Source organism: Oncorhynchus nerka, linkage group LG17 (genome assembly GCF_034236695.1).
Source record: "Oncorhynchus nerka isolate Pitt River linkage group LG17, Oner_Uvic_2.0, whole genome shotgun sequence".
NCBI lineage: Eukaryota > Metazoa > Chordata > Actinopteri > Salmoniformes > Salmonidae > Oncorhynchus > Oncorhynchus nerka.
The window spans coordinates 46,398,444-46,410,570 of NC_088412.1; the positions used below are offsets into that span (position 1 = coordinate 46,398,444).

A 12,127-nucleotide genomic window follows, 5' to 3' on the forward strand; every position below is an offset into this window, starting at 1 on the left:
TTTGAAAACAAGCTGCGTTTGAAAACAGGCTGCGTTTGAAAACAAGCTGCGTTTGAAAACAGGCTGCGTTTGAAAACAAGCTGCGTTTGAAAACAAGCTGCGTTTGAAAACAAGCTGCGTTTGAAAACAAGCTGCGTTTGAAAACATGCCGCTGTTGATGACTTTTTAACGCGGCCGTAATGACTTCGCCCTGGCCATTGATCAAGCCATGGGTATGGGTATTGGGTATTACTGTACAGCGATAACCGTGAGATTGCAGCCATTTATTTATAGCCATAACTCACCTGCCATTACTGAGGGGCGGTGGCATTATGCTAAACTCTATGGCTATGGGAGGAGAGTCATAGAGCTGTTATATACTCATATCGGAAATCTTTTAGACCCCTTTTCCCACATTTTGTTACAGCCTGGTTCTAAAATGTCTTCTCATCAGTCTACACACAATACCCCATAGTGATAAAGTGAAAACAGGTTTTTAGAAATGTTTGCAAAATTATTAAATATAAAAAAACAGAAATACCTTATTTGCATAAGTATTCAGACACTTTGCTATAAGACTCGAAATGGAGCTCAGGTGCATCCTGTTTCCATTGATCATCCTTGAGATGTCTCTACAACTTTTGGAGTCCATCTGTGGTAAATTCCATTGATTGGACATGATTTGGATAGGCACACACCTGTCTATATAAGGTCCCACAGTTGACAGGCATATATCGGGGGAAGGGTACCACAAAATGTCTGCAGCATTGAAGGTCCCCAAGAACACAGTGGCCTCCATCATTCTTAAATGGAAGATGTTTGGAACCACCAAGACTTACTAGAGCTGGCCGCCCGGCCAAACTGAACAATCGGGGGAGAAGGGCCTTGGTCAGGGAGGTGACCAAGAAGACGTGGAGATGGGAGAACCTTCCAGAAAGACAAGCATCTCTGCAGCTCTTCACCAATCAGGCCTTTATGGTAGAGTGGCCAGAGAGAAGCCACTCCTCAGTAAAAGGCACATGACAGCCCGCTTGGAGTTTGCCAGAAGGCACCTAAAGACTCTCAGACCATGAGAAACAAGATTCAATGGTCTGATGAAACCAAGATTGAACTCTTTGGTCTGAATGCCAAGCGTCACATCTGGAGGAAACCTGGCACCATCCCTACGGTGAAGCATTGTGGTGGCAGTATCATGTTGTGGGGATGTTTTTCAGCGGCAGGGACTGGGAGACTAGTCAGAATTGAGGCAAAGATGAGAGAAGTACAGAGAGATCCTTGATGAAAACCTGCTCTAGAGTGGGGTGAAGGTTCACCTTCCAAAAGGACAATGACCCTAAGCACACAGCCAAGATGCAGGAGTGGCTTTGGGACAAGTCTTTGAATATCCTTGAGTGGCCCAGCCGGACTTGAACTCAATCGAACATCTCTGGAGAGATCTGGAGAGAAATGTAGGCTCCCGAGCGGCGCAGCGGTCTAAGGCCCTGCATTTCAGTGCAAGAGGCGTCACTACAGTCTCTGGTTCAAATCCAGGCTGCATCACATCAGGCTGTGATTGGTAGGCCCATAGGGTGGTGCACAATTGGCCCAGCGTTGTCCGGGTTTGGCCGTCATTGTAAATAAGAGTTTGTTCTTAACTGTCTTGCCTAGTTAAATAAAGGTCTAATTTAAATAAAAATAATGCACTGAGCTGTTTCTTGAGACAGTTATTAACCCCATCTGTACATGCAATGGGCTTTTAGGGGTTATTGTTGAGTTGCGGTATTGTGTGTAGATTGATTAGGGGGAAACAAACTATTTAATACATTTTAGAATAAAGCTGTAATGTTATTTTTTTTGTTGAAAAAGCCAAGGGGTCTGAATACTCTCCGAATGCACCGTATACTCACATCAACTGTGTCAGAGACAATCCGGAATGAATTAGCTTCGTCCTTACTGATGCTCTTATATAGTGCTCTCTGCCTGCTGGTTCAAATGGCAAAAAAAATGTCTCTCTCATTGCCAGTTCCTCTCCCCTTGGCCCTGTTCGTTCCTACCGTACTGTATAGAAGGACTTCTGTATGGGCCGCCAACAGAACAGCAGCTGCAAGCAATTTTCAGAAGCAGTATGGAGGAAAAAGCGGTGCTGGAAATGGTGGAGTGTCGAGATCTGACACACTGGAGAAAGGGTGACCTTGGGCTGCTGTTTGGAGGGCCTGCTGTGTGTGTGTGTGTCTGTGTGTGTGTGTGTGTGTGTGTGTGTGTGTGTGTGTGTGTGTGTGTGTGTGTGTGTGTGTGTGTGTGTGTGTGTGTGTGTGTGTGTGTGTGTGAGATGGGGGGGTTGCAGTCTCACCCTGGGTGTGTATTTGATTAGACATCGGTGACTCGGGCAGGCTCTGAGATTGTTCTAAGGAGAGAAGCCACCAAGAGATTGAGAACACAACACACAGACACTATGCTAGACAGGTACAACCCTGAGAGAAGGGGTCTGTCTGGGTGACAAGCAGAGCACACACTGCACTGCAAGCAATGTGAATGTGCATGGCTTCGTAGCTCTGGACTCTGCTGAGAGGTTAAATGGGTTTTGGAGAGGTGAGGGCCATGTGTAGCAGAGTGGAGGTCTCCTGTGGGTGTTTTTTAAAGGAAGCTACAGGTGAGGAACTGCTCAACTCCTACTGTAGAAACATAGACACATGCGCGCACACACACACACACACACACACACACACACACACACACACACACACACACACACACACACACACACACACACATACACACACACACTCACTAGCTGACTCTGCTGAGAATGTGGGAAAGCTGCAGCAATCAAGACTTTGTATCGACCGCAGCTCCCATGTCAAATTAGTGTCGTCTCTAGAACCCCTCTCTAGCAGTGTATCCATCCACTGAAAGGCCGTGCTCTGGTCTCCTTCAGCATATCCATCCACTCTTCCCCACTGTGCTTGATCCATAGCTTACAGGGGTTCTCAGAGCTAGATAAATCAGACTAATAACTCAGAAGATGGCGCCGACAGACATGGCAGCTTAGCTATCTCCTAAGCAACTTTGCAGTATAACTTTTTGGGGTGTGTCATTTCATTATTAGCCCATTTTTATTTATTTATTTTTAATTTTTAAAAATTACCCCCTTTTCTCTCCCCAATTTCGTCATATCCAATTGGTAGTTACAGTCTTGTCCCATCGCTGCAACTCCCGTACGGACTTGGGAGAGGCGAATGTCGAGAAGCGTGCGTCCTCCGAAACACAACCCTGCCAAGCCGCACTGCTTCTTGAAACACTGCTCGCTTAACCCGGAAGTCAGCCGCACCAATGTGTCTGATGAAACACTGTCCACCTGGCGACCATGTCAGCGTGCATGCGCCCGGCCCTCCACAGGAGTTGCTAGAACGCGATGGGACAAGGTAATCCCGGCCGGCTAAACCCTGCCCTATCCTGGACGATGCTGGGCCAATTATGCATCACCTCATGGGTCTCCTGGTCATGGCCATCTGCGACACAGCCCAGTATCAAACCGGGGTCTGTAGTAACACATCTAGCACTGGCCATAGACCACTGCGCCACTCAGAAGGTCCATGCCCAGAAATGTTTTTGTGTTATTCCATACAGTCGGAAATAACTTTTGGATATCAGAGCGGCGGTAACTCACCAGCATTAAGTCCAAGAATACGGCTTTCCTGAAATGTATCCAAGGCATTTGAACATATCCCAGAGGCTGCTCCAAGATGACGCCGGCGGAAAAGAGGTATTCGGAGGGGACTTCTAGTCCGACACCATCCACCGCTTCCGAATATATTACTCGCAAATGTTCAGTCTTTGGACAATAAAATAGACGAGCTCAGGGTGAGGATCTCCTTCCAGAGAGACTTCAGGGACCGTAGCGTACTCTGTTTCACAGAATCATGGCTCTCTTGAGATATACTGTCCCCACCCATATAGCCAGCTGGGTTCTCAGTACATTGTGCAGACAGGAATAAAGAACTCTCCGGAAGAAGAAAGGCAGTGGTGTATGTTTCATGACTAACTATTCATGGTGTGATTGTGATAACATACAGAAAGTGCTTTTGTTCCCCCGACCAAGAACACCTCGCAATCAAATGCCGTCCGTATCACATCCCAAGAGAATTGTCTTCGGTTATTGTCACAGCCGTGTGTATTCCCCCTCAAGCCGATACCACGACGGCCCTCAAGGAACGACACTGGACTTTATGCAAACAGTAACCACATATCCAGAGGATGCATTTATTGTAGCTGGGGATTTTAACCTCTAGCGTCGAGCAATCCCGTATCCGGGAGCGTAATCATAGCCTCAAGCTCATTACCATAACGTAACGTTAACTATTCATGAAAATCGCAAATGAAATGAAATAAATATATTGGCTCACAAGCTTAGCCTTTTGTTAACAACATTGTCATCTCAGATTTTCAAAATATGCTTTTCAACCATAGCTACACAAGCATTTGTGTAAGAGTATTGATAGCTAGCATAGCATTAAGCCTAGCATTCAGCAGGCAACATTTTCACAAAAACAAGAAAATAATTCAAATAAAATAATTTACCTTTGAAGAACTTTGGATGTTTTCAATGAAGAGACTCTCAGTTAGATAGCAAATGTTCAGTTTTTCCAAAAATATTATTTGTGTAGGAGAAATCGCTCCGTTTTGTTCATCACGTTTGGCTAAGAAAACCCCAGAAAATTCAGTCATTACAATGCCAAACTTTTTTCCAAATTAACTCCATAATATCGACAGAAACATGGCAAACGTTGTTTAGAATCAATCCTCAAGGTGTTTTTCACATATCTATTCGATGATAAATCATTCGTGGCAGTTGGATTTCTCCTCTGAAGCAAATGGAAAAATGCAATCCTCAATTTCCTGTTTGAAATTTCATCTTGGTTTCGCCTGTAGCATCAGTTCTGTGGCACTCACAGATAATATCTTTGCAGTTTTGGAAACGTCAGAGTCTTTTCTTTCCAAAGCTGTCAATTATATGCATAGTTGAGCATCTTTTCGTGACAAAATATCTTGTTTAAAACGGGAACGTTTTTTTATCCATAAATTAAAAGAGCGCCCCCTATATCCAAGAAGTTAACAAAGGAAATTTTAGGAAAATGCTACTGAAGTTCTATCAACACATTGACTGTAGTGTAGAAAAACACTTGACCACTGCTACTCCCCCTTTCGAGATGCCTACAAGGCCCTCTCCGCCCTCCCTTTGGCAAATCAGATCACGACTCCATTTTGCTCCTCCCTTCCTATAGGCAGAAACTCAAACAGGAAGTACCCGTGCTAAGGTTTATTCAACGCTGATCTGACCAATCGGAATCCATGCTTAAATATTGTTTTGATCACGCGGACTGGGATATGTTCCGAGTACCCTCTGAGAATTACGTTGACGAATACAAGGACACGGTGACTGTGTTCATCAGGAAATGTATAGGGGATGTTGTTCCCACTGTGACTATTAAAACCTACCCACCTACTGGATTCGCAATTCAACAGCTCAGACACAAGACGTATGTGGCAGGGTCTACAGACAATCACAGATTACAAAGGGAAAACCAGCCATGACGTGGACTCCGACGTCTTGCTCCCGTACAAGCTAAACACCTTCTTTGCCCACTTTGAAGATAACACAGCACCACCGACGCGGCCCACTACCAAGGACTGTGGGCTCTCCTTCTCCGTGGCCCTATCCCAGTCTGCTGTCCCCACTTGCTTCAAGATGTCCACCATTGTTCCTGTACCCAAGAAAGTTTTACCCATAGCACTCACCCCTGTCATCATGAAGTGCTTTGAGAGGCTATTTAAGGATCATATCAACTTTACCTTACCTGACACCCTAGACCCACTTCAATTTGCTTACTGCCCAAATAGATCCATAGACGATGCAATCTCCATTGCACTGCACACTGCCATATCCCATCTGGACCTATGTAAGAATGCTGTTAATTGATTATAGCTCAGCCTTCAACACAATAGTACCCTCCAGGCTCATTATTAAGCTCGGGGAACTGGGTCTGAACCCTGCCCGGTGTAACTGGGTGCTGGACTTCCTGACGGGCCACCCCAGGTGGTGAAGGTAGGAAAAAATGCCTCCACTTCGCTGATTCTCAACACATAGGGCCCCACAAGGGTACGTGCTCAGCCCCCTTCTTTACTCCCTGTTCACCCATGACTGAGTTGCCACGCACACCTCCAACTAAATCATCAAGTTTGCAGACACACAACAGTAGTAGGACTGATTACCAACAATGACGAGACAGCCTACAGGGAGCAGGTGAGGGTTTTGTCAGAGTGATATCAGGAAAATAACCTCTCCCTCAATTTCAACAAAATGAAGGAGCTTATCGTGGACTTCAGGAAACAGCAGAGGAAGCAAGCCCCTTTCCACATCGACGGGACCACAGTGGAGAAGGTGAAAGCTTCAAGTTCCTCGGCGTACAGATCACTGACTGTCTGAAATGGTCCACCCACACAGACAGTGTGGTGAAGTAGGAGCAACGGTGCCTCTTCAACTTCGGGAGGCTGAAGAAATGTGGCTTGGCCGCTAAGACCCTCACAAACTTTACAGATGCGCAATTGAGAGCATCCTGTTGGGCTGTGTCAACGCCTGGTATGGCAACTGCACCTCCCGCAACTGCAGGGCTCTCCAGAGGGTGGTGTGGTCAGCCCAACGCATCACCGGGGGCACTCTGTCACTTTAATAATGTTTACATACTGCTTTACTCATCTCATATGTATATACTGTATTATATTTATTCTACTGTTTTAGCCAATGCCACTCTGACATCGCCCGTCCTAATATTTATATATTTCTAAATTCCATTCTTTTACTTTTAGATTTGTGTGTGTTGTTCCGAATTGTTAGATATTACTGCACCGTTGGAGCTAGGAACACAAGCATTTCGCTACACCCACAATAACATCTATGAAATATGTGTTCGTGACCAATACGATGTGATTTGCTTTGATATTATATTATATTCTCCCAGTTTTCCGAATCCATAGAACCTGACATCCAAAGCAAAGACAGAGCTGACAAGCGTTTTGATCTCTTCAGATTTGTTTTTATTCAATATTCTTTACTGCAGAAAATAACCCACATTGTCACTTTAGATTGACCTTATTTTGGAAAGATGAAATTCAAAGCATTATCAAAGAGACATTCATATATTCTGTTGCTAGACTGTGTAATTTGGGTGGGCCAAGGACTCGTGTGATCGACAGCAGAGCAGTGCCCATGGTGTTTAGCATTCAGAGGAAGGTACATCTCTAAGGTGTTTCATCTGATTACTGGACTTCTCATTAAGACTTGTTATCTCTAATCAAGGTTGAATCACTGGGAGAAATGTTCAAAGGTTTCACACATTGTGTGGTGTGTGTTTGTGTGTGTTTGTATGCATGTGTATGTGCATGTGCTCATCCCTCCTCAAGCCATCATCCCTCTCCTCCACTGCTCAAATCTCTCCTCCATCTCCCTTTCTTGATTCACTCTCTCGACTTTGATTAGTTTGCAATTAACATTCCACCTTCACTCCTCTGCTTCCCTCATCCTCCAACCCATCCTTGCCGTCCGTCTGCCATGCGCGCCCTCCCCACTGATTCCCAGTCAGTTTAATAATGCATCTGATTGAATTTATTTCCCAGTGAAGGAATCAATGTGTGGCCCCTGAGGCCTCTGGCATCCGATTAAGTAGGGCCCTCAGACAGTTCGTCAGGAGCGGACCCTAATTACAAATGTGAAAAATAAACTAGCCTGGTGGGTATTTTAAAGAAAACTACTCTTTCAGAGTAAGGAGGTTGATAGGTGGGTGGGCGGCTGGGTGGATGTGTTTGGGGTTAACCCCTTAGGTGTATTATGGGGGAGGGTTGTGAGATTTGCAGGAGAGTTGTAGGAGCTACTGCGGTAGTGTTTGTCTCCTTAGAAATGGACTTGCCTTTGTGTTGATGTTGTGTTGATGTTGAACAGGTTTAGGGATGGATCTGGTCTCTCGGTACATTTACAAAACACAGTTTGCTAGATAAATACAGACGCCCATAGTAAAAGTTTAACGTGTAGAGCCCCTGTTCGTATTAACCGACTTTGTTGTAAAACCTTGTTGTCTTGACTGTCTCAAGTGTAATTTATCCTCCATCTTAATGTTCCCACACTCCCTCTCTTCTACTGCTCTATCTTTTTTCTCAACCCCTCAGACATGCAGTCAACCCACATAGTAACCTCTTAAAGTCCTGCAAACCAGAATTGGTCCTTCAAACATAGTTTATAGACAGAGAATGTTTTCAGAGTGGGAATTCAAATGATTCAGCTCTTGTTTGAGGTGACGTGTGTAATCCGTTGTTGTTACAAAGTCATTGAAACCGCCACAATAATAAACATATTACCGGGAGTTGTTCAGCCATTGTTATGTAGCGGTTTAGTCCTTGTCTCGCTGTTTAAACATACTGTAGTCCTTAGCTGGCCTAAACGGTTTAGCTGTACTCTAGCATTGCAGCTCAGCTTTCTCTCTTTGTCTCTCTCTCTCTCTCTCTCTGTCTCTCTCTCGCTCTCTCTATCCCAATTCAGTTCAATTCAATTCAAAGGGTTTATTGGTATGGGAAACATATGTTTACATTGCCAAAGCAAGTGAAATAGATAATAAACAAAAGTGAAACAATCCATTTCTCTCTCATCTCTCTCTCAGTATCAGTTCCACTACTTCCTCTGTAGCATGGTGTCGGTAACCTTGCCAGTTCAATGGAGCCCTGGCAGGGAGACAATAGATGGGAAGGTATTATAGTGCTGTGCAGGAGTAGTGCTATAGTTAATTATTCTGAATATGAGGGAAGGTTCTAGTCAGATGCTCCGTCCGGACGGCTTCAATTTCATGCTCCAGGCTCCGGAGCTGCAGGGATAATTTCCCATGTGGCCGACTTTCCCGCTAGAAGTCAACTTGTTGCCTCTCTCAGTAAGCCCATAGCTCTCGCCACTAGGGTTGCCCACTCAGTACAGGCATCAGTGCCTCCCTTCTGGCTGATTGTGCCAAGGTGCGAGCATCAGCGTAGGCCTTTGGCAGCGATTGCAGAGTCTTTCTGGGTAAGTTTCTGAAAGCTTTGCAAACCTGGATTGTACAATATTTGGCCATTATTATTAAAAAAATAATTTAAACGTTAGGAGCGCCGCCTCTAGGTGAGCGTTTTCTTGTTTTCTTACAGCTCATTCAGTCTTAGTGCCATCATCAGTCTGTGGTGGTATGTAGACAGCTGCGAAAAATACAGATGAAAACTCTCTCGGTAGATAGTGTGGTCTACAGCTTATCATGAGATACTCTTCCTCCGACGAGCAAAACCTTGAGACTTCCTTAGATATTGTGCACCAGCTGTTATTTACAAAAATACATAGTCCGCCAGACCGTGGTGAGTAATTGCAGTCTTGATGTCCAGAAGTTATTTTCGGTCATTGGTAGCAGCAACATTATGTACAAAATTAGTTAAAAAAAAGTTACAAACAACGCAAAGAAACAAACACAAAAACACATTTTTTTAGGAATATGTCAAACGTCAGCCTTGTTCTCCGGCGCCATCTTTTCTTTTTGCTATGTATTCAGGACAAAAATTTCTTTGCCACATTTTTTGCAGTATTACTTTAGTGCCTTATTGCAAACAGGATGCATGTTTTGGAATACTTTTATTTTGTACAGGCTTCCTTCTTTTCACTTTGTAATTTGGGTTAGTATTGTGGAGTAACTAGAATTTTGTTGATTCATCTTCAGTTTTCTCCTATCACAGCTATTTCAACAAGCTCTCACATTCAAACGTCAGAATTCGTCCATGTTTCTCGAACGTCAAAATTCAAAGTTGTCCCAAACATCAAATTTCAAAGTGTTTGAAGATAAGTTTAAGCATTCACTCCAAAGTTTTAAGGTTAGTGTTACATTTAGGCATTCATTACGAAATATTAAGGTTAGTGTTACATTTAGGCATTCACTCCAAAGTTTTAAGGTTAGTGTTACATTTAGGCATTCATTACGAAATATTAAGGTTAGGCATTAAATGGCAAATGGTGAATGTTTAAGAGGTTTAAGGCTTAAAACAAACATAACTAAAAAAACACTCTAAACACTCCAGATATGAACCGTATTTTTCACCAGAGGGAGATGCTCCAAACGTGTTTAAGGTTAAGAAGAGAAGAGAGAAAGGAAGAGGAGAGGACAGGAGAGAACGAGAAGTGGGGAGAGTTCACTGGTGGATATAGAAAATGTCTATGTGCTATAGCTGGGGTTTAGCACTCATTGTCCTTCTCAGACATTGTCACTTCCTCTCATGTCAACACTGCGAGGCGTGAGGAGAGGCGAGGCGAGTTGAATCTTCGTGACTTCCTTGGTGTTTTCATGTGTGTTTAACAGACAGAATTTGTGACTAACAACAAACTGAAGGAGATCACCCATCTCTCTCTCTCTCTCTCTCTCTCTCTCTCTCTCTGTTTGTCTTTCTTTTGCCTAACTTCCTCTTGACTCGCCACTTACTCTGATGTGATTGGCTGGGTCGGTCGTGCAGCTAGCTGAGTTGTGTCATGCGGTGGTTCGCCCTCGTTCTAATTTGAAACACTGTGAACGCTGTGAACTGGACCTCTGCTTGGCTGGATTTGAACACTGATTTGTAACTCTGGGTCTAAACTGATTGATATTACTGATATTCCGTCTTCTGTTCTGTTCTACAGGGCTGAGGCATGAGGCTGGGGCTGCGAGACCTGGGTTCAAAAATGATTTAAAACCATTTCAAACAGTTTAGCTGGGCTTGATTGAGTTTTCCCAGCTAAATTGACTAATAGAATAGTTGAAAAAGTGCAAACTCCCCATCTGGCACTTTAGGCAGGCTAAAGCAAATGCTGAAAGTATTTGAAAGAGTTCAAATAGTATTTGAACCCAGGTGAGAGACAGCGGCAATACGGCTTCAGGAAGAAATGGGATTGTGTCCTGCTGCTTACTGCTTTGGACTGAGGGTCAGGGGGCAGCTCTCTCTAGGCCGGGATAATTGATGTTGCCCCAGACACAGCAGCACACATACACACACACTGCTTGCCTCTAGAAGTGTATGCATCGATTTGGTTTGTGTGTTTTAAGACAACAGTCATAAATAATTGAACAGATAACGCAGAAAATGTACCCCTTAGAGACAATGACTGTGCCCCCGCAGGAATCTAATTAGCATAATACAAATTCACCATCAAAATCTGTCGGTTTAAAATATGAGAATCTCCCAAAAATGGATCTTGTCATGAAAACTTCTGTAGTGAACGGTTTGGCCTACAAAACTTTCTATGGAAAGATGAGATTATCACGAACATGATGGTGTTCTCCGTTTTGCTCTACAACCCCCACAAGCATCACAGGACTTGGTAGCGCCGATCTGCCAACTTCTGTCGGTAGCATCCGAACAGTTTGGGCTACATGCTACTGTGACCCCTCTGTGGAAAGGTGAGACTCTCACGAACATATTGGTTATTTTGCTGTAGACCACAAGCCTCACAAGACTAGTCCGAAGGTAGCCCGGTACCAGTTTAATAAATGAATGGAAGTATACAGTGCATTTATTAAGTATTCAGTATAAAGTATTTCCATTTTTGTTACTTTACAGCCTTAAAAAACATATCTTAATCTTTCTAATTTTTCCTAGATATAGTACAGACACTTCAAAACAATCTTTGCTTCGATTTTTTTCGGGGCGGGGTGGCTTTCTGTTTTCTCCTGTATGAATATGTTATTCAATGAGTTTCTAGGGGCTAATAGTCATAAGGCGAAATTCAATGTTTCATCAAATCATTCTTTTGTTTTATACCAATACAATTCCAAATCCAATAGCTAAATGAACCTTGGTATGACCATCATTAAAACAATTCCATATGTTACTTTAGTTTATGTAGCTAGACATATGCAGTCACAAAGCCTTTATACTGTAAATGCTGAATGGTATTCCAGATGAATTCAGTCAAATCAATAATTATATATCATTTAGTTAAACGCTCAATAAAGACTGCACATATCACGGATTGGTCCTTTAATACTGTATCAGTAAGTCAGTGTGATTGATCTGTTATCGGACTATGCATGACTACCTCAGTGATTTCCATGTGATGAAACATCACACATTTCCTTTTTCCACACTGTAC

The 12,127-nt window shown here is 43.6% G+C and overlaps 1 protein-coding gene across 1 annotated transcript in view; it reads left to right on the forward strand.

Annotated features, from left to right (window-relative positions):
• Positions 1-12,127, forward strand: part of LOC115145329 (low-density lipoprotein receptor-related protein 8-like) — a 285,564-nt gene that overhangs the window by 127,849 nt on the left and 145,588 nt on the right. The gene's annotated exons all lie outside the window — the stretch shown is intronic.